The following is a 22,283-nucleotide window of genomic DNA, read 5'->3' on the forward strand; positions in this document are numbered from 1 at the left end:
TTACACAAAAATAAGTAAGACGCATGCTTGCAAAAGCGCTGAGGCAATAAGAATTTCGACAAGCATACGAAATCCGAAAAACGAGACTAACGCTGAGTAAGCACTGCGCTAATTAAGAAATTACCAAAATCGCAAGCAAAGCGTTCCATTAACCTCCTTCGCTTGCGACTAGTAACCCAATTATTAGATATAAAAAGGACCCTAAGACAACTCTCGAGGTCCCAGTCAAGCTGCAGTAAAGCGCAAGTACGTTAATAACAAACCACGACACGATTGTGAACAAGTGATCTACGCAACAACTGTGTAAGCATACTTTATTTTGCGTCATCCCAAGACGCTCATATACTTTGTACAACTGACTATTTATTTTAAATATATTGTGAAACCACAACCGGAAGTGAAATTCCCCCTGACGTTCCCGAGCTTCCTAGTTCTAATTCGGTAACGATCCCTTATCTATCCTGTGCCTCACAAGGGCATAACAAATATAAGTCGCTATATTCACCTAGCGTTCGAAGGGAGAATCGGTTCCAGACGTTCTCGGCGTGCGCGTAATCGTTCTCGGATACTGTGTCACCGGTCAAGGAACTGTAGAATGATTCGCGCGGCGGTAAACACGTATCTTGCAACTTGTCGACACAGTCTATATATTCGTACGGAAAGACGCCCTTCCGTGTTAATAGATTGAAATTTTCAATCGGTAAATTTTGAAATTCCGAATGTACAATTTTGAGTTTGTCTTTATCAAAAAAAAAGATATCAATTTATCGAGACTTGTCGTGAGAGATTTATATGAATCGATCAATCGTAATTTTATGCAAGGTTTCCAATCTTTGTCATCGTTGGTACTATTGACAGTTTTCGTGAATGATATATATTTTTCTTTAGTTATCGGAAGTAATTCAATGCTCCCTTCAAACGCTGTAGCTATATCCTCGATAATGAAATGTGTGTCATAACTTGATAAATTGTGAAAAACTATCGGAATACAAAAAGATTCTTTATAATTTAGATTACAATTTGAGTGCGCGGGACCTCTGTACCGCCCGGTCAGATGGTAATGATCGCGTACGCGTGTATCGTCATCTTGCATGAATGGTTTCTCACATATATGACAATGCGTCGCGCTATGAAATTTTTTCCACACGTCAGATGTTAAATTTACCATGGGGACGTTAGTTGCTAAAATATTCTTTACGCGTATCGCTAAATTTTTAAGTTGTTCGGAAAACCACGAAATGCAATCTACACTACGGCGAGAATAATACTCGGATAACGAATCGTCATATAAGCAATGTACATAATATGCTATACTAAATACTTGGTGATGTTGGTATAAATTCTTTTCTTCTTCCTTCTTATTCGTCTTTGTCAGCACACATTCGAGGTCTGCGTATACGACAAAAGGAAGTCGTTCTTTGCGATTAAAGTTGTTGAACGCGAGCCACTTGTCCTTATCGCTCGGTAACCGGATAGCGCAGTCATTCATCTCTATGCAGTCTACCATATGTGTCTGCAACTTGTCCTCAGACCCGAAATAATGCAAGCATCTGTAAAAGATAATAGCAATTATAAACACTTTATAATTATTTTATGATTATTTAATATATAATTTGCAATAAATATACATACCGATCACAGATATATGTCTTGTGACCATGTTTGCTTAATTGCGAGCTGACAAGCTGGGATAGATTCTTTATCCAGGCGAAATGTTCAACGCTATTGCTGTCTTGCATGTACAACAAGTTGATGTGTCTTTCTTTTCCTCCGAGAGACGTATCGGGACAATGTTCTTTTCTTCGATACTGTACACATTTATCGAAATGTCATTATGATATTCAAATTTTTTAATTTGGTTCAACGTCATCGGAAACTCAATGTCCTGGAGATTCAGCACTGTTGTGTAATGTGGATACATAGATTTGCGATCCGCGTCTCTTTCAGCGGGATACAGTGCAGCGACCACAGCCCACGCAAAACATGCAGTGTCTTTTGATTTCACGTTAATCACTGCTCTCTTCATCATTATTTCTCGCGGTAATTTAATGTGACATCCCGCACGCATTGGATTATACTTGTTTATATTTACAATTAAATTGATTATTCGCGACACTGCCCAACCACTATCATGTTCTTGAAACTCTTCGAGAGATGCTAGCGTGGTCTCCATAGCGCGTTGATCGTACCATTCGCGCAAATCAGACGTGCGAAAGATTTCACAGTTTTTCGTATTGATAGTTTTATTAGCGCGTTTATCACCCGACACAAACTCGCCATTAAACATAATGTTCACTTTCACACTAGTGTGTTTTTGCAACACTTTTTGCACGTGTCCGATCACAATGTCTTTGGCCTCCTCTAGAAATTGACGAGGTTCGATGTGATTGCTGTTTATCACCGCACCAGTCAAGATGCGGCTCTCGAACGCCGTATCAATCTCTCGCCATATGAGTCCGACGTCTCGCGAACTGCTTCCAGCACCTGCGTGTATAAAACGTCTGCGTACCGAATTCTTCAACCCTTCGAGACGCGCGATTTGGGAGACAAGCGATTGTCGAACTCCGATCGGTAATCGTGGACGTTTTATTCGACTTTGTTCTTTCAGTGATTCGATGTATTCGTCACATTGCTGCTCCCACACAATATATTCTTCCGAATTCACCCTTGCGGATTGCTCCAACAAACTTGCTTCCAATTGTGCCATATTTCTTTACTTGAGATGTACTTCTTGAACCTCTGACAAAGATATTGACATAGTATGCCTCTTTACCATCATTTTTATTTAATCGTAGAGATCATTGGCACTCGAGTATGTTGCACTTTGTGATTTTGTTACGTACGAATGATGTATCGACCTTGAAATTGATACATTTTTGCACATTTCGCGAGATTCATCTCAAGATGAGAGCGGCCGTACATTGGCGCTCGAAAATTTTAATTATGTTGCATTTTCTTGTGATTTTGTTACATATGTTTTGAACACCTGGGGATGATATCATAGCAGCCGTACATTGACGCTTGAAATTTTGAATATGTTGCATTATTTTACATTTAATATTTCATTGAGGATGATGTCATAGCAGTCGTACATTGACGCTTGAAATTTTGGATATGTTGCATTATTTTACATTTAATATTTCATTGAGGATGATGTCATAGCAGCCGTACATTGACGCTTGAAATTTTGAATATGTTGCATTATTTTACATTTAATATTTCATTGAGGATGATGTCATAGCAGTCGTACATTGACGCTTGAAATTTTGGATATGTTGCATTATTTTACATTTAATATTTCATTGAGGATGATGTCATAGCAGCCATGCATCGGCGCTTGAAATTTTGAATATGTTGCATTATTTTACATTTAATATTTCATTGAGGATGATGTCATAGCACTCGTACATTGACGCTTGAAATTTTGGATATGTTGCATTATTTTACATTTAATATTTCATTGAGGATGATGTCATAGCAGTCATGCATCGGCGCTTTGATGATTGGTTAAAAATAATTTTGTGTCAGCAATAATCCCCACCCCATTGCTTTGTATCAATAAAAACTTGTAATAATGATTTAGTATTGTATCAATCACTTATGTGAAAGGTTCTTTTAAAAATGTACTCCGCCAGCATGAATTATTACGTTCCAAAACAAGAAATGTCTAAGAATACAAGTGACAAGTAAGTTTCGATTCTTTTTTTTGTCAAAATAAAGATTTTTAAATAATGATTTTTAAATAATTTTTGAAATATTGTTCTAATTATTTTTATAGCATTCAGCGTGCGACTCGTATACTTGGGCGAAGATATGCTCTAACCGCAACATCCTATAAATATTTGGAAATAGGAATCAGCGTCGGAATAATATCCTATGTGGAATTGGCTCTCGGTGATAATCGAGGCAATCAAATAATATTACCCATTGAAACATGGAAATCTCTAATGCGGAAACGAGCAGACATTGAGCAGCTAACTGAAACTCCGCTATGGATTAGTGATCTAACACTCAAAGCGGTTAACATGTATACTTCAAAAATTATAAAAATTACTTCATCTGATAATTCTTTGTACATGAAACCATCAACGTTACTACATTTATTCGATTTCGACAAATGTATTGATCATATGTATTCCTGGCTGTGTGAGAATACTCATAGTGTTAATGAAAAATTTAAACAATTTGTAAATATTTTACAGTGTGATAATATCCGCGATGTGAGCAATGCCGCAAAGGTGATACGTGATAGTAATATGTTTAATAGCGAATCACTTATAGATTGTGAATTGATAACTTGTGCTATAAATGAAATTATTTATAATGCTTGCAACAAATAAATTATTTTATTGTTAAACTGTGTGTTTAATTATTTCTTTCCCGCCCCTGTTCTATATGTATATGAATAGTATGTATATAAATAGTATGATGTGCACATGCATTATCAGCAAAACTCTTCAAAAAATGATGAGTTAGATGATACTCCAGTTAGAACAGAGAGATGAAGAGAGATGTAGAATTAAAATCAAGAGGGGAGCAACATTATAATATGTGTCCCATCATAAAGTTTCTGATAGTCTTGAATGTAAAATGGTTAGAGAAGTTGTGATGGATAGAGAAGATGTGGTGGATGATGATGATGTGGTGAATGATGGTGAGATGATAGTGATTGATGATATATCAAACGTTGATGATATATCAGACATTGAAATGGAGCGTGAAAAGGCATTAAGATATAAAGTTGAGCCAGTAACTTCGGTAGTGAAGTTGTTAAAAAATCGTGAAATTGGTCAACGAAGTCCTAATGCAAAATCGTTGCATCAGTTTTTACGAGATCATGAAAAGAAAACATTGAATGCCTGTTCTTGCAAGCATTCGTGTTTTATGACATATCCCCTATATTGTTCTCCAAAAAAGCGCAAGCTTCATCATGGCGTTTTTTGGAAGAGGTTCCATTGGGTGGACTAATATTTACGCGTCCAATAAATCTGACGTCAAAAGGCTGAGATTATCATGTAAGTTATAAATTAAATTAAATTAAATTAAATTAAATTAAATTAAATATAAATCAAATTATCTATTAATTATAAATTCTTAATAACATTTTCTGTTATGCAGGAGTCCCCGCCCAGCAGTCCCCGCCGCTTCCCGCAGCCACCATCGCGCTGCAGTAAATTTTATGATTATATTATATTTTATATTATATTTTATATTTTATATTATATTTTATATTATATTTTATATTTTATATATTATTATATTTTAAATTTTAATTCACACACACACATACACACACAAACATTTTGTAAAATATACACACACACACACACATAGTTATATAATAAAAATTATTTTAAATATTAAAAATATATAGTTTATTTTAGATTAGATCTTCTCCCCTTCCTCATCCTAAAAATATTAATTTAAAAAATATAAAAAAATATTTAAAAAATTCTCTCTTACGAACGCCTCTCTCTTTGCGTTCTCCTTCGCTGCATCAGCTCTCGCGCTCTCCATCGCCGCATCGTCTCGCAACATCTCTCTCTCGCTCTTGTGTTATCTCTCTCGCGTGCACCTCGCGCTCTCCTTCGTTGCATCAGCTCTCGCGCTCTCCTTCGCGTCATCTCGCTATCTTCGTCATCTCGCGCTATCTCTCTCGCTCTTGCGTCATCTCTCTCGCGTGCGCCTCGCGCTCTCCTTCGCGTCATCTCGCTACCTAACCATCTCGCACTATCTCTCTCGCTCTTGCATATACGCCTCGCTTGCGTCATCTCTCTCTCATGTTCACCTCGCGCTCTCCTTCGCGTTCCTCTCTCCGCGCGGACCTCTTAACCAAAAAGCTTCATGCGGTCTTTCGCGGATTCCTCTCTCCCCGCGGACCCCTTACCCAAAAAGTTTCATGCGGTCTTTCGCGAATTCCCCTCTCCCCGCAGACCCCTCACCAACAAAGCTTCATGCGGTCTATCGCGGACGCCTCCCCCTCCCCGCGAACCCCTCGCGGACCAGCCCCAAAATCGCGGACGCTTCCTCCTCCCCGCGGACGCCTCCCTCTCCCCGCGTGACGTCATCCCCCCTCCCCGCGTGACGTCATCTCCCCTCCCCGCGTGACGTCATTCCCCCGCGCCCTGGGTTCCCCTCGCCCCTCACCCCCCCCTCATTGCCCCATGGGTTAGAACTCTCATAGTATTACTACTAATTTCATATATAAAAATATATATAATCACATACAGAACATGCTTTCATAATTATATATTTCTCAAATCTCATAATTATCTCTCTCTCTCTCTCTCTCTCTCTCTCTCTCTCTCTCTCTCTCTCTCTCTCTCTCTCTCTCTCTCTCTCTCTCTCTCTCTCTCTCCCCCCTCTCTCTCTCTCCCCTAGTAATTATTATATTCTTTCGGTTATATGGCTTTTATTCTTTTTGTTCTTGTCTATATAAAAAAAAATAATTTATATATTTTCATATTATAATATACATAAAAAATAAGTTACTTTCTCTTTCTATTTTGCTATTTTATTCTCTAAATATATACACCTATATAATATAATCTATATATATTTTTACATTTGCTATAAAAATAATCTTTATGACGATTGAATATTATTTACAACTTTTAATTTATGAATGGAGAAAAGAAAGCTGAAGAAAGATTAGGTTGGTATTAATTCGTCAAATTATTCTTATTAGTAATAATATGCAAATATGTAAACGTTTACAAGAAAAAAATACTTTATTTCTTTGTCCTTTTATATACATGTTTGAATAAAATATGTCAGCTTTCTTTTTTTCCATTTATTTTATAAAGAGCTGTAAATAATATTCAATCGTCATAAAGATTATTTTTATAGCAAATGTAAAAATATATATAGATTATATTATTTAGGTGTACATATTTAGAGAATAAAATGGCAAAATAGAAAGAGAAAGTAACTTATTTTCTATGTATATTATAATATGAAAATAAATAAATTATTTTTTTTTATATAGACAAGAACAAAACGAATAAAAGTCATAAAAACGAAAGAATATAATAATTATGAGAGATATGACAAATACATATATAATTATGAAAGCATGTTCTGTATGTGATTATATATATTTTTATATATAAAATTTATTTCTTTCCGAAAAGAGAATATAATTGACAATATCAATGTTCACACACACACAATAATTTTACAATAATAATATCAGTATAAGTAATCGTTCTTATTATTAATTACATATATACGAGGGCAGTTCGATAAGTCAGTGACTTTTACAAGATATGGCACTCAAATCGCAATCTAATTTTATTTCTGATATTTATCATCTTATTTAAGTATACACACCAAGTTTCAAGTAGATCTGTCAAATAGAAATTTTTTGACAGCGTTCTAAAGCGGATAAGTTTGTGTTTTTTGCTAAAATGGAAAAACGTGAATTTCGTGTGCTAATAAAACATTACTTTTTGCGTGGAAAAACCATTAAGGAAACTGAAGAAAAGCTAAAAAAGTATTATGGGGACTCTGCTCCGTCGCATGAAATGGTTCACAAGTGGTTCACTGAATTTCGTTGTGGTCGTACAAGCACGAATGATGCTGAGCGCCCGGGACGTCCGAATGAGGTCACAACTGAAGAAACAGTCAATAAAATCCATGATATTGTATTGGACGACCGTCGAGTGAAGATACGCGAGATAGCCGAGAAGATGGTAAACATCTCAAACGAACGTGTTTTTAATATCTTGCATAAACATTTGGGCATGAAGAAGCTGTCGGCCAGATGGGTGCCGCGCTTGCTCACAATCGACCAAAAACCACATATACATTACACGCATGTACGGTGATATATACAGATGCGCTGTCGTGCGGTACATATCGCTTGTACAGCTGATACGCGAAAGTAGTGGATAAGTCGACCGTTATTCCAAAACGTGCGAATAAGTGAATAGTGTGATACTGTGATAGTGTGATATAGTGATAGTGTGATAGTACTTTTATAAAGTTATCTACATAAAAGGGGAAGAAAGCATGATGCCAAACATTTGCCGCTCACTCGCCGCAGAGTTTCCTTTAAAAAAGGCTGGATGAAAAGGTATGTTTATTTTTAGGAATTATTATTACATGTCCAAATATGCATACACATCAGATTATATATGATGCATATACAACGCATATAATAAACAAATAGACAGACAAAATGGGCAAAGAAAATGAAAAAGAATGTTTGAGTGAGTGAACGAACAACTGGCTGTGCCATAAAGCGATATATTGATTGATTGCATTGATCACATAAAATACTCAATAATCAATTATATATCGCTTTGTGACACAGCTTGTGTACAGATTTTACGCTGACTTATATTTTCCTGTTTCATTTTCTTTTCCCATTCTTGTCTGTCTTTACATGCTTATTGTTATTGTGCTATATATGTATCATGTATAATTTGCATGTATATGTATGTCTGCGTGTCTAGCAATCATTTACTTCTAAATTTTTGTTACATTTTTTACATTAAATTGTTTATACAGCCATACACATAAATAATATATGAATAAATACTTTCTCAAAATTGATTTGAAATACTAAATAGAGAAATAAATAAATGAAACATTAGTCTAATTATTACATTATTGAGAAAATATTCGCATAAAAAATGTTTTGGCAATTTACATATTTATTTGATTTTAAAGTTGAATTCAAAAAAATTAATTGTAGAAATAATAAATTAGAAAAAGTAAAATTTATAATTTAAAAACATGAAAACGTTTATAATGAGAATACAAAAATAATTGTTAATTTTTAAATTGAAGATTATTTGGATTACAAGCATAATTAAAAAAATAGTTTGATATAGGAGAGGAGTTGTGTGTGTGTGTGTGTGTGTGTGTGTGTGTGTATAAGATTGGAATAAATTAAATGTTATTACTTCATGTTTCTGTATTATAAATGTAGCTTTTTTTAAATTAATTAATTCTAAAATATAATTTTTATGAAAATCAATTTAAAAATAAAACAAAATATTAATTTTCTAAATAATTTATACAAATATTTTCTTAATATAATTAATATTTTATATTATAAATTTAACATAATTAATTAATTCTAAAATACAAAGTCTTTATCAAACTCAAAAAAATCAAACAAAATATATAAATTTCCCAAATATTTTAAACTTATACGTGATTTAGATTAATATTTTATGCATTATTTTCTCTAGATTTATTTTTCAATAACAAAATTAATTTATTGATTTATTGAACAAATAATAAATAATAAATAAAGAAAATATAACGCATAAAATATTAATCTAAATCACGTATAAGTTTAAAATATTTGGGAAATTGATATATATGTTGTTTGATTTTTTTGAGTTTGATAAAGACTATTTTAGAATTAATTAATTACAAAAGCTAAATTTGTAATAAAAAAACATGAAGTAATAAAATCTTTCCAATCTTATCCACACACATACAACTTCTTTCCTCCATCAAAATATTTAAAAAAAATATCAAAACATTTTTTATCAAAAAATTTATGCGAATTTGATCAATAATGTAACAATTAGACTAATATTCTATTTATTTATTCTCTATTTATTAATTAATAAAATCAATATTGAGAAAATATTTATATATTATTTATGTACGTATGTATAAAGAATTTTGTGTAAAAAATGAAACAAAAATATAAATTTAAATTGAATAATTGCTACACAAAATTCAAATCTTATCCACACACACACACACACATACACACACACACACACACACAAAACTTTTATCCTCTATTATTTTTTTAATTATACTTGTATTCTTCAAATAATAATCTTCAAATAAAAAATTAATAATTATTTTTGTATTCTCATTATGAACTACATGTTTTTCAAATTAAAAATTTTACTTTTTCTAATTTATTAATTCTAAAATTATAAATTAAATAAATATATAAATTTCAAGAACATTTTTAATTTATGCAAATTGCTAACATTGTATTTATTTATTTCTCTATTTATTATTTTAATCAAATCAATTTTGAGAAAGTATTTATTTATGCACATTTATGTACATCTGTATAAAGAATATAGTGTTTGAAAAATGTTACATAAATATTTCAAAATTGAAAAATTTTAAATTTGCTATACAAAATTCCAATCTAATCCACACACACACACACACACACACACACACACTTCTCTCATAAAAAATATTTAAAATATATGAATTATATATTTTTTATATATATATTTTCTGTAACATATAAATTTTATATATACAGGGTGTAACAAAAAGGTCGGGACACTGGATTATCTAAAAAAATATAAGTTTTACAAAAATATGTTTCAGATAAAAGTTGTAGGGCTAATAATCTATTGATCATATCAGTTTGACCTTGGATGGCGTCGTCAAGGTCAGAACAAGATCATCTTGCATTTTTTAAATGGAACCCCCTATTTTTTATTACATATTCTTGTAGCTTATTTCGAGAGCTTTCCAAAACACTATAATAAAACATTTTTCTTTCAAGTACTTTTAAAGTTATAAAGTTTTGAAGTTTACACTTTTTTGATATAAAATGTAAAATATCTTGTAAAATATTCAGTTTTCGGTAATCTTACTTTAATACTTTTATGCACGGAATAATCAGACCAATCAATTGGTGTAAAGAAAACACAGATGCTTTAAAAAAAATATGTGGTAAATTACACTTTTTTTTTTAAAGCAACTATGTGCTTTTTTTACACCAATTGATTGGTCTGATTATTCCATGCATAAAAGTAAAAGTAAGATTACCGGAAACTGAATATTTTACAAGATATTTTACATTTTATGTCACAAAATTGTAAACTTCAAAACTTTATAACTCTAAAAGTACTTGAAAGAAAAATGTTTTATTATAGTGTTTTGGAAAGCTCTCGAGATAAGCTACAAGAATATGTAATAAAAAATAGGGAGTTCCATTTAAAAAATGCAAGATGATCTTGTTCTGACCTTGACGACGCCATCCAAGGTCAAACTGATATGATCAATAGATTATTAGCCCTACAACTTTTATCTGAAACATTTTTTTGTAAAACTTATATTTTTTTAGATAATCCAGTGTCCCGACCTTTTTGTTACACCCTGTATATATTATATAAATATATATATGTATATATACCATTTATATGCTACAGAATATATATATATATATGTATATATACATACATATATATGTATATACTTGGCAAAAAAAGCAGTATACTTGAAAAGTAGTAAAAAATTGTGAAAGTTTTTTTTCGGCCAAGTGTATATATACTTATATACAGGGTGACCATTTCAATTCATTTCAATCTATAAGTCAATATATCTTATAAATAATTTTGAATTTAGAAAAGTGAACACCAATGTTGAACGAGATTGAAGGGGTCATTAGAGTATCGTAAAAAAATTCGATAGGTGGAGGAATCTTTAAAATTTCGAGATCATGTTTGTTTTTTTAAATGGAATCACAATAATTTTTTAATATAAATCCATTTCTTGCAATATTTTATATAAAAAGTTATAAGGTACAATGACCAAAGTGAATAGTTTACGAGATATTTTATACAAATATTTTGAAAAATATAAATTTTTCGATGATGTTACTAATACTTTTATGCACAAAATAAGAGGAATAATTGGTATAAAGAAAACACATAGTTGTTTAAAAAAAAATGTAGCTGTTAGTTTGCAAACTACATACTTTTTAAAAAACAAATTTTTTGCGATATTCTAATGACTCCTTCAATCTCGTTCAACATCTCTCTATGTCTACAATCTTTTTAATTCAAAATTATTTAGAAGATATATTGACTTATAGATTAAAATGACACAGGGTCACCCTGTGTGTGTCTATATACATATACAATATAATCTTGAGAAAACAATAATGTCTGAAGGATAACAACGCAGTCTTTTGTTTATATTTATATCTAAAAATTTACTGTATTTTATAGTAGTTAGTGCCAGAGGCGATCTATTCGTGAGCTGGCTGTATCAGATGCATGTGTGCTCTAGTTATTATTTCATATCAGAGGCGATCTATTCGTATGCTGATTATTTAAAAAATCCAGAGGCGATCAATTCGTGTGCTGGTCATAAAATCCAGAAGCGATCCATTCGTGTGCTGGTTATTTAAAAAATCCAGAAGCGATCAATTCGTGTGCTGGTTATTTTAAAAAATCCAGAGGCGATCAATTCGTGTGCTGATTATTTAAAAAATCCAGAGGCGCTCAATTCGTGTGCTGATTATTTTTAAAAAATCCAGAGGCGATCAATTCGTGTGCTGGTTATTTTAAAAAATCCAGAGGCGATCAATTCGTGTGCTGGTTATTTAAAAAATCCAGAGGCGATCAATTCATGTGCTGGTTATTTTAAAAAATCCAGAGGCGATCAATTCGTGTGCTGGTTATTTAAAAAATCCAGAGACGATCAATTCGTGTGCTAATTATTTTTAAAAAATCCAGAGGCGATCAATTCGTGTGCTGGTTATTTTAAAAAATCCAGAGGCGATCAATTCGTGTGCTGGTTATATTTGATATCAGAAGCAGTTTGCATGTGTGCTCTGTTTACTATAAAATATAGTGACATTTATTTTCAAAACATTATTTATTGTAGTATATAATAGTTAATTTTTTTTATTGGATAAAAATTTATAAACAAAAGACTGCAGTTATTTTTCAGATAATTGACTTTTTTCAAGACTATAAAATATATAATTAAATTAAATCTTATTTTCTTGTAGCAATATTTTATAAAATATTAATCCATTTATTTTTCTTTACAGGCGGCAGTTATTGAAGCACAGCAGTACGCAACAGTCAAATGACTCCAGGAGCATTAGCATTACTATGGGTACTAGTAACGAATCCATCGATTATCAGAAATCGGTGGAATTAAATCCCGATTCAATGGATTCGATAACTTGTATCCAAACAATGCAATGCCTGGAGTCAACTCTAAATACAGGTATGTGTTACACAAGTGTTGATAAATGTGAAGATAACAATTCTTTTGTTATCGATAATGGCCCCCTGGATCCAAATCGTATCCAGGAATGCATGCTTGAAGGCCGTTGCATTGTCGACAGTACGCAACAATCAAATGACTCCAGGAGCACTAGCACTACTATGGGTACTAGTAACGAATCCATCGATTATCAGAAATCGGTGGAATTAAATCCCGATTCGATGGATTCGATAACTTGTATCCAAACAATGCAATGCCTGGAGTCAACTCCAAATACAGATATGTGTTATAAAAGTGTTGATAAATGTGAAGATAACAATTCTTTTGTTATCGATAATGGCCCCCTGGATCCAAATCGTATCCAGGAATGCATGCTTGAAGGCCGTCGCATTGTCGACATTTCTTATATGTGGAATGAGATCCACAAAGTATTTGATAATCATATGAAAGGAATAGAGTGCCAATTTAAAGATTGGAAACTCGTAAAGTGTTGTAGCTGTGGATTATTGACACAGTTGTGCTTCAAGTGTCAAATGTGCAACACTAAAGCCAACATATGGTCAGAACCCATAGAAGATCCTACAAAGTTGGATGGCAATAAAGCTGCTGTACTTACAACTGTAACAGTTGGAATTGGTTACGCCCAACTGGAAGAGTTCTGTGCGGGTTTAAATATCCCCTGCATGACTGAAAAGAGGTATATAGAAAATCGAGAAAATATAGTCGATGATTTTCAAAAAACCGCCATGGAAAGTATGAAAATGGCGGGCGAGCTTGAAAAGCAACTCGCTCTCGGGAGGAATGAAATTATAAATGGCATTCCATATATTACCGTTGTAGCGGATGGTAGTTGGATGAAGAGGTCGTACGGTAACGCCTACGATTCACTTTCCGGTGTTGGTGCCATAATTGGTTACCGTACAAAAAAGTCCTCTTTATTGGTATCCGCAACAAATTTTGTACGGTATGTGACAGGGCGGAGCAAAATGGTCTGGAGCCAAATAATCATAAATGTTATAAAAATTTTGATCGCAACGCTAGTTCTACAAAAATGGAAAGCCATAGTAGAAGGTTTTAAAAACAGCCTTGAAATGCATGGACTGATATATAAAACAGTTATTGCTGATGGCGACAGCAATGTATATCAGTCTATAAAAAATAATGCACCGTATCGCGAACAAATGATAACTGTAAAAAAAATAGAATGCACTAATCATTTGCTTCGCAATTTATGCAAAAAGCTGAAAACTGTTGCAGAGACAGTTCAGCCAAAACAGAAAAGAAAACGTGGCTTTGTAGAGCTACGAAATGTTGTAAAAAACAACATTTTAAAAATACGAAAAGAAGTGCTAGAGAAGCTGCTCTACGGCAGAAAGAAAATCTACCTCAGCATAGCAAAGCTATGGAATTACAAAAAGATATTTTGAACATTCCTAGCCATATTTTTGGTGAGCATAAAAGATGCAAAGAACGCGGCCGTATATGCAAAGAAAACTGTGAGAAAAATTATGTGCCATATTTGAAATTGCACGGTTTATATCAAAAAATTGAGAGTGTTATCATGTACTTGAGTGCTTCTTCCGACAGTTTGTTATTAAATTTAACAAATAATCCTGCAGAAGCGTTTAATTCGATAATCTGCAAAGAAATAGGTGGAAAGCGCATAAATTTCGGCCTACGAGGTTCTTACAATGCTAGAATTGCGGGAGCTGTTGCGCAACATAATAGTCAAGAAGTTCTTTCGCAAGTATATAAAAACATGGACAAGGATGTTCCTCAGATTATCGAGAATTTGGAAAACCGATGAAAAAAAAAGGTTTTGAGAACTAAAGAATCTCGAGAAATGCATGGCAGGCCTAAAAAATTCAAAAGAGAGATCGGAACAGATCTTCATTATGGCCCACAATCACAAAAGCCTGATCTTCCATTAGATGCATATAAACAACTTGAAATAAATCACTTAGAAAAGTTGGCGGAAAATGCAATAAACAGGCAAAAAATTGAACACGAGACAAGAGGCCAAAGTGAATGTGAGTTGTGGCATTCACTGAGAAGAGAAATGCTAACGGCATCCCATTTTGGAACCGTATGTCGCATGAGACCAACAACGTCTTGTGCAGCGACTGTGAAAAGCATTTTGTATCCTTCACACATTGACACTGCAGCCACTAAATATGGTTGCGATAAGGAGGAAGTTGCCAGGATAGAATTGGCTGCAAAAATTAATAAAATAATTAAACCATGTGGATTGTTTATTGATAATGACAATTCATGCTTGGGTGCTTCTCCCGATGGGCTTATTGATGAAGATAGTCTAGTGGAGATAAAATGTCCTCTATCAGCTGAGAATTTTACGGCTGATGAGGCAGTACAAAAATTTCCTTTACTAAAAGGTATATTTGACAAAAAAAAATAATGATAAAATGAATCGAAATCATCTATTCTTTTATCAAATTCAAGGACAGTTGAATATAACGCAGCGAAATTATTGCATATTTGCTATATGGACCCCCAAAAGCTTAAAAACTATCAATAGATATAATAATCAATATACATATAATAATCAATAGAGACAAAACCTTTTAGAAGAATCAAATGCTGCCTTTTCTAATACGTTTCTATCATGACTGTATGCTTCCAGAAATCTTGGATAGCCGTCATAATAGGCATATGCCGATTAGAAACCTAGAATATATAATAGATGCTCAAGAAAAAGCGTCTAGAAAGAAAATTAGCATGCTGCAAACTATAGAAAAAAATGGTATAGAAAAAAAAGATATTGAACAAGAAAGCAAACAATTTAAAAATAACGTTTTGCTAACAGATGTGACAAATACTGCTGTTTTGATTGATACAGAGCAAGATAGCGATTGCGTCTTAGTCAGTTATTCAAAGAATAAACGAAGACTGACTAAAGATGAAATAGCGAAACGTCGAAAAGTTTTGGATGATACAATTGCTCCTCTTTATTTGGTGGAAGCGAATGTTTTGCCTGCACAGAACAAACTCAACGATGAATCGTTAGATAGATTCTTACGCATCGTTAGAGAAACTTCTTGTTTCGAAACGCAAAGCGTTCAGTACATAGAATTTCCAGAACTGATTAAAGCCAATTATACTGGCAAAAGCTTACAAATCATTGGAGGGAATTATACTGATCACTGGCGATGCATTTTTTTCGACGGCACAAAACTTCGCGTGTATGACAGCATACCCAACTGTACATACGAAAAATTGGCAGCGAAGGAAAAAAATTATATTCACAAATGTTTTCTTAAAATAAATGTAAATGATATAATTTTTGAAAAAGTGCAAACACAACCGGATAATTTGTGTTGTGGAATTTACGCTGCGGCCTTTGCCGCAGATATAGTTTTGGGAAAAAATCCTTGTGAGAAAACATATTCTCGTGACGTAGAGCGCATGAGACGTCATTTTCTTACCATTATAGAAAATGATAAATTGTCGCTTTTCCCAAGAAAATAAATTATTGTTATCGTATCATAAACAAATCAATTATAAGATTTTTCAACTCATAATTGATATTATGTAATGTGATAAATTTGAGAGATAAAACACAGTGCATTTGTTACTGCATGTATACAAAAAATAGCATTTTTTCTAAAGAAAAAGATGCATTTACATGTGCATAAACTAGAATCTCTACGAAGAGACGAAAACTAAATTTGTTGGTTGCGTCTCACGAGAATGGGCGGCGGACGGGGCTCATTCTATCCTTCTCTCTCTTTATAAAATATTAATAAAACCAGAGTGAGAGAGAGAGAGAGAGAGAGAGAGAGAGAGAGAGAGAGAGAGAGAGAGAGAGAGAGAGAAGAAAAAATAAGTGCGAGTCGTTTCTTTACATGCGACGACGCAGCTATCGACAGACCACGCGTCTGTTAGGCACACAATAGAGAAATAATTAGGAATAAATACTAAATATTATAAATAGGAATTATTTTAAAATAATAAAATCGAAAAAACACTAATATACAAATATAAATTCGAGTGTAAAAAGCTTACTAGCTTATTAGCTTTTAATAATCCTTTATACCCGAATTTGTATTTTTATTAGTCTTTTCGATTTTATTTTAAAATAATTCTTATTCCTAATAATATTTATATTCCTAATATTTTTTTTATTATTTTTGCTATTTATTGTGCACAAGGTACAATGATGTAGTTTTGTAAATGTAAATTTAATAATAAAAATTACTGTCGATAAGAGCGGAATTAGAATTGTCGGTAATTACCGACAATTTTAATTGCGCTAAGATGAGGGCGCTATCCCGTTTGAGTTCGGCTGTGACTTCAGCATCCCCTTAAGGAGAATATTTTATTATAGAATTAAGTCAAACGAGAACAAGAAATTCTCGATATTACGTTATGGAATCATAATTCTATAATTTAGAAATAACTTAATCTTATCCTATTGCATTAAACCCAAGTTTTACTATAAATTATCAATCATTAAGAATCCTAATTAAATAACATAAAATAAATTATATAAGAAATGATTCCATAAACGTACAAATAAATATTTGGCGAACTGTAAGAAACTTTAACATGTATCTATGCGCGGACCCCTCTAAAATCAGCTCACAAATCAGCAAGTAATTAAGAGTCGACCGTAGGTGACAAGCCGCTTTCGTCCGTTATCTTTCTCGCGTTATCGGATGCTAGCGTTCAAACCGCAAAAGAATAATAAATCAGACGCTTCTTGGAATCGTCGCTCCTCATCTCAAGCGCACCGCCGAACTTCGATATCCGGTCCAGATTATCTAAAACTCGTAAATTGATAGTTGACACCTAGAGCGCTCGCTCTTGCGGGTCATCGCATCGTGACCTCTTAGTACAATTTATTGTGACATATTCCAAGAAAACGTCTTTCTTAGAAATCCCCACCAAAAGGAAACTGCATACGACACTCAGATTTTTCTCGATTTGATGGGTATATAAACCCTTAATTCTTAACTTCGTTACGGCATATCATCATCGGCATCTTACCGTAACACTACGGCATCTCGTTATCGAGATTTCACCGTAGCTCTACAGCACATCATTTCTGTAGCCTTACGATACTCTGTATAAAGTCACGCGTTTGCCGTCAACTGCGTTGACATACCCGATTTGTTAGTCGCGCATAGAATTATAAAGTAAAAGTTAAATAAAGAACTCTTGTGCATCAAAACTCGAGTACGTTGATTTTGCCAAACATCCCGCGACCGAGGTCCTAGAGAAGGGAAGAAGGCGAACGAGCGTATAACGATCCACTGCCTGAAGTTCACAGTCTATCACAAGGTAAGTACTTATAATTACCCAGACTATTTAATACGCCGCTTTACGCGAATTCCAATACTAAAATGCGCCAGACTGACAAGTCTCTTTCAATCATTAAAATCTTCAAAAATAAATAAACGAAATCAACTGTTAAGCATTGCATGTAGCTAACAGTTTCCCATTGTCAATCGATATTTATCAAATCAGAATCCAATTACCTTTCCATAATTATTCAAGGTATCAATATCAGAAATTAGTAATATTAACGTAGAAACAATACTCCTGGTATCACTCGGACGTCGTCCAACCCGCATTTTACCTCTAGCCGTTGGACGTACCTTTCGTAGGTCCACACGACTCTCTACCATTTCTTCAACTTCCCGTCGTTGTCGAGACATTCTTCGTACTTGCCCGATGACAAAGCGCCCATCAACACCCTGCGTATCTCCATCGTCGACGAGGCATCCGTCGTACTTGCCCGAAGACAATTCCTCATTACCTTCTCTCACCTAATAAAAATCGATAACAGGAGACTAGATATCGCATAAGAATTCTTAAACAGAATTCCGAAACTAATTTCACTCTGGACGTGGTCCAATCCTCATTTTACCTATAGTTGCAACGCATACTTTTACCGTAAGCACAAGCAACTCTCTGTCATTTCCCCTACTTCCCGTCGTTGCATCCTTCGTACTTGCTCGATGACAAAGTGCCCATCAACGCCCTAAATAATCTCCATCGTCGACGAGGCATCCTTCGTACTTGCCCGATGACATTTTCCGTACCCCTCGACCTTCCTTTTGAATTCGTATTTAAAATCGAATGAATAGACATATCGGACATTGATACCCCACTCTCTCTAGTTCCCCTTCATGTTATCTCACGATAGTTCTTATCTAACTCATTATAAACCCTTCATTATGACCATATGACCCCTTGTAGATGAGCAACCCGAGAAACAGAAAAGCACATCGGATAAAGAGAAATCATCGAGCCGGCTTGAAAACTCGCGAAGCACGCGCTGCATCGACTTTACGCTGGTTTAAGCGTAAGGCACATAAAATTAAGCCGCGTATCAAATCGTGCGAAATAGTATCATTTTTTCCCGATGCATTGCGTCGCTTAAAGACGTTTTCTTCTCAAACTAATACCCCAAGAAGCTTAACTAACGAACACGAAATAACGCCTGTAATAAACTTACCGTCAGGCTTACAATTAGATTCATACTCTCCAGAATTAATATTATTCTCTGAATGGTGTCAGAACATACGCTATTTAAAAGAAGATTACACTGCAGATAACCATCAAGAAGAATCTCAACCTAACGATTTAATGTCTCAACTAAAAGCTCAACTCCCTGAGAATTCTTTAGAAACAGATGAGTATGACAATTATCTAAATTATTGATATATGTACACTTAATATATTATTCTCATCATTGCCTCAACCAATTAATTCAAATGCTACCCAGATCTACTGAATTAGAAGTCCAAGGATTAACAAACGACGATGCAAATTCAATTATAAATATAATTATCAGTTTACTAACTGACGTTTTAGAAGGAACTATTGATATCGATCAACTCATAGTCTGCTTAGATAATCTTCATATCCCTGGTGCACAAATAAGCGTCGAATTCGTAGACGATTAAATAAATATCAAATTCATTTGATTAATTAACCCCTGAATTTTTATTATCCAGATGAATAAACAACTTCAAGGCTTAATTTGCAATACGATTTACCAATTAATAGTCAATTTGATCTATGAATATTTGAATGGTAAATTAACTTTCGATCAAGTTATCACTATTTTAAACGACATCAAAGATATCGCTAAGAGATTCGATACTCCCAACTAGTAACTAATACCCCCACTCCTGTGACCTACAACATTCCCTAGATCCGTAACTTCGGTTCTAGCTCTCGGCGTCCCAGAGGTATAGCTGGTTGCCTCACAAAAATAGAGAGCGCCCGTTTTCTCACTAGCCTAGGCATAGAGAGAGAAGGAAGGTCACCCAGGGGTGCGTTCGGATTCCCCACCTGAGTGCTCCCAGGCACCCAAAAACCGTTCGAATTCCTTCCGAACCTCCCCAGAAGTAACTAGCAGTAGCGTTCGGATTCCCACTAGAGAGCACTTGGAAGAACTTCTAACTCACCCGGCTCTGAGAGCCGGGTGGTTGGGTGAGAGAGACTAAAGACCGCGAAATTATACTATTTTACCTAACGTAAAACAAAGTTTTTAATATGGATTTTAACAATATAAAATTATGTACAAATGAAGCCGGAGAAGTTATTGTGCAAGATGGTAGATTGATGGCGTTTGATCTCAAAGGTAATAAATATTGCTAAATATATTTTGTGTGTAATAATTATATACTAATTAAGGTTATGGCAGAAGCCAGCATCACTATTATTTGTATTTTACAAAATATGTTTATCACATTACCAATATTAAAAATATGTAATTAAATGTCATGTATTTATAATATATTTATTGATATATATTTGTAATTGTATTTATAAATATATTTGTTGAAGCGAGTCAATTACTTTTTGTTAAACAAAGCAGAGAACTAAAAATAAGTTGATTTTTCTCATTAGTTGATTTTTTCTCATTTCAACCCAGACAATAATTTACCTCCCAGATGAAAAAAATGTGTGTAAGCACTTTAATATAACAATGCGAGAAAAAGTGCATGACAATGAATGTCACGTAGAATAAGTCAAAATTACAGGTATTATATACAGAAATTATATAATTATTAAATCTTTTTTTATGATTTCTTCTATTTCTACAATATTTTTTATTAATTAAAGGTTCAAGTAAGCAACAAGCTTCATGGAAAGACGAGAATGCTGTCAAAGCACTTATAAGCCAATGGAAGTTGCACGAGGACAAATTCAAGAGTATTACTATTACAAATGATAAAGTTTGGAATATGATCGCAGCAAAATTAATTGAGGAGAATCCTCTTTGGGAGTACACTGGAAAGCAGTGTGAAAATAAGTTTAAAGATGTCAGAAAAATGTATACTAAAACTAGAGACAATAACGTAAACAAGAGTGGACAAGATTTACAGACATGCAAATTTTATGAAGAAATGGACGCAGTATTTGGTGAAAAACCTATAATCAAACCGGTAGCTATCGCTTCTAATTTGAAGAAGCACACGCGTTCACCTTGTGCATTTCTCTCATCTGAAGATGAAGAAGAGAGGGAAAACATTGAAAATTTTACAGAAAATAAGACTAATAAAAAGACTGAGAAACCTAAGAAGAAAAGTAAAGTTAGCAAAGAGCTAGAAAAGTGGGCACTTCTACAGCAAGAAGCAGCTACTGTACGAGAACAAGCTAAGGAACTAAGGAAAGGCGACATTAAGAAAGAATGCGACACCAAGCTGAAGCGATTAAGGCTTATGAAACTGCCATGAATAAATTATTGGACAAATTTTGGTTATTTTTAAATTCGCAATTACCTTTACTGTGATTTCAACTCTAGAATAGAAATGTAAGTCTTACATTTTATTATTTTTATTTTTTGTAAGTAATGTGTTGAAATTAATATTTTTAGTTAATGTTGGATTAATGCCATTTTGTTTATTAATGTTATGTTACTTATGTGTTACTTAAACGTAAGTTATATTGTGATTCTTAATTTATGCAGTCTGTAACAGATATAATTTATGTTGGAACTGATAAAGATCAATACTTTTTTTCATGCCTTTTCTTTTATTTTTACATTACTTTTAGCGTGCTCCCAAAGAAGATTTTCTTTAATTAATTTAGCTGTTATCACATTCTCCCCTTTATCTTTACATTTTCATGTATATATATATATATATATATATATATATATATAATAGCAGTTCTCTTGAATTCTTGTGTGCAATTTCCACTTTGTCGATTCCAGCATAAGTTACAGCCTGTTCTTTAGCTTTATTCTTTAAATATTTTTGTTATTATTGATGAGTCAGTAATTTAAAAAAAGCATCACAAAGATAAAACTATAATGAAAACATGTATATATA

General features: G+C 33.4%; 2 pseudogenes; one reads left to right on the top strand and one right to left on the bottom strand.

Moving 5' to 3' along the window:
* Positions 1–433: 433 nt before the first annotated feature.
* Positions 434–2,707, bottom strand: LOC145947931 (uncharacterized; annotated as a pseudogene).
* Positions 2,708–13,343: 10,636 nt separating this feature from the next.
* LOC145947932 (uncharacterized) lies at positions 13,344–19,298 on the top strand (annotated as a pseudogene).
* Positions 19,299–22,283: the final 2,985 nt, after the last annotated feature.

Source organism: Prenolepis imparis, unplaced genomic scaffold (genome assembly GCF_030444845.1).
Source record: "Prenolepis imparis isolate NDT839.2.m4 unplaced genomic scaffold, iyPreImpa1.0 SCAF_192, whole genome shotgun sequence".
NCBI classification, from domain to species: Eukaryota; Metazoa; Arthropoda; class Insecta; order Hymenoptera; family Formicidae; genus Prenolepis; species Prenolepis imparis.